Genomic DNA, 2,500 nt, shown 5'->3' with positions numbered 1-2,500 from the left:
CCTGTCAAAGTGACGTGCTAGGCCGACCCGGGAGATAATATAGGCCAGCGCTAATAGCTTGTTTGTGAAGATTCTCTAACATCATGAACAAACTAGAACTTCCTAAACAAACTGTCTATAAGGGCGAGAGTCTTTCACTTTCTTCTGACGAGATAGTCTTTCGTTGATCGGTTAAATGGGGAACCGCCGAACGAAGATGCTTTTCAAAGGAGTTCTCAAGAAAATGTCGATTTTTTTCTCTTCTATTTCTTTTTCTTCTTTCTTGACAGGCTCATGTTGTCAAAAGGTAGAAGGAGATGCGAGAGGTGGAGGGGAGGAAGGGAGGATTGGAGGGGGTGGGGGTGGGGGGGCCACCATGAGTGATGACAGGTTCCGAGAAATAACACTTTGGACATAAGTGAATGCCATAGATATAAGAAATGAATCATATATATATATATATATATATATATTTATGTATATATATATATATATATATATATATATATATATGTATACAAATAAATATACATATGTGTATATGCATACATAAATATATATATATATATATACATATATATATACACACATACATATGTGTGTGTGTGTGTGTGTGTGTGTGTGTATACACACACACACACACACACACACACACACACACACACACACACACACACACACACACACACACATATATATATATATAATATATATATATAATATATATATATTAAAATATATATATATATATATATATATGCATATATATATATATATATATATATATATATATATATATATATATATATAAAAGGATATGCGAGAGGAGGAAGGAAGGGATTGAAGGGGGAGAGGTGGGGGGGGGGGGCATGAGTGATGACAGCTTCCGAGAAATAACACTTTGGACATAAGTGAATGCCATTGATATACAAAATGAATCATATATATATATATATATATATATATATATATATATATATATATATATATATATATATATATGTATATATATGATGTATGTATGTATGTATAGTGAATATATGTATGTAGTTATTATTAGCAACAAGAGACAGGAAAGGGAGACTTAATCATAGAGTTCTCTGTCATCATCTACCATAGATCTATAGATTCTTATCTCATCACGGAAAAGCAGAGATGATAACGATAACGAGAGGATAATCTACAAACATTTGCATTCCATGAAATTTATCCATATTCATATTCTCTGCGAAGAATTAAGATGATAATTATAATAGAGAATATTTATCACTCCATCTGCATAATTATCCATATCCATTATATTCTTAAGTTACTTAGAAATTTAAAGATGAAAAAAAATCTCCAGTTTTATAAGAATAGAAATATAAGAGAAGTTAGTGAAAAAAAGAAAGAATTGATAAAACGAAACAAAAAACATCCGTTGGGGGGTATTGGGGGGGAGTAGCGGATGGGGGGAGAGGGAGAATGGAGGGAGAGGGAGAATGGGGGAGGGGGGGGGGTACAGAGGATGAAGAAGTATATAGGGGTAACAGAGAGAGAGAATAGTGAGGGGAGGGGTGGGGGTATAGCAGAGGAGACTAACAAAAAAGTAGAAGGTGAAGGGGGTTGAGGATGGGGGGGGGGAGTGGATATGGATTAAAATAATGGGGGGAGGGTGAAGAGAAAGAATGTGGAGGGGTTATCACTGGTGAAGAAGGTAGGGGAGGGGGAAGTATAGGGGATGGGGGAGAGAAGGGTAATAGTGGGGGAAACCTGAGCGGGAGAAGGGGTGCAGGATAAGAGGGAGAGGGAGGGGGGGGGGTCACGCAAAGATAACCCCGTTGTGGAGTTTCTGGAGAAGATAATGATTACACTTATCATGATATCTATTTGTTTATTCTCACTTTGGCCTCTTAACTTATACTACTCTCTCTCTCTCTCTCTTTACCCAACTCCCTCTCTCTCTTTTTCTTTCTTTTTCTCTTTCTCTCCCTCCCTCCACTTTCCCCTTTCACACTCCCCCCTCCCCCTCTCTCCCTCCTTCCCTCCTCTCCCCCCCCCTCACCCTCATCCTTTCTCCCTCCCCCTCTCACTCTCCCCTTTCTCCCTCCCCCCCCCCTCCCTCCACTCCCTCACACCACTACCCCTCTCACCCTCACCCTCCCCCCACCCCCTCTCACCCTCCCCTCCACCCCCTCTCACCCTCACCCTAATCCTCTCTCTCTCTCCTCCACTCCCCCTCTCACCCTCCCCTCCACCCCTCCTCCCTCTTTCTCTCTCTCCCTCTTCCCAATTTCTCCGTACTTTTGCATCTTGAATGAGTATCGTACCAAGCACGCAAGCAAGCACGCAAGCACGTATTTGCATAATTGTTTTTTCCATTTAATTCTTAAGGATGGAATAAGACAGCGGAGATGTAAATAATGATCATGAAACTTGCGATGCTACTTACAAACTTTTATTATGATATATCGTTATATTTCTGCATGTAATTATATCTTTTAAAATTCTGCTATGTTATATCCTTGCATTTTATCATTTT

The 2,500-nt window shown here is 39.3% G+C and overlaps 1 protein-coding gene across 1 annotated transcript in view; it reads right to left on the bottom strand.

Moving 5' to 3' along the window:
• The window catches only part of LOC122253300 (G protein-coupled receptor 84), a gene marked incomplete in the record, with an annotated part of 85,663 nt that overhangs the window by 60,837 nt on the left and 22,326 nt on the right, over positions 1-2,500 (bottom strand).

Source organism: Penaeus japonicus, unplaced genomic scaffold (assembly GCF_977035675.1).
Source record: "Penaeus japonicus unplaced genomic scaffold, GWHDUDI00000001_assembly GWHDUDI00000010, whole genome shotgun sequence".
Taxonomy (NCBI): domain Eukaryota; kingdom Metazoa; phylum Arthropoda; class Malacostraca; order Decapoda; family Penaeidae; genus Penaeus; species Penaeus japonicus.
The sequence above is the reverse complement of the archived record's forward strand: the minus strand, read 5'-3'. Positions and strand labels throughout refer to the sequence as shown.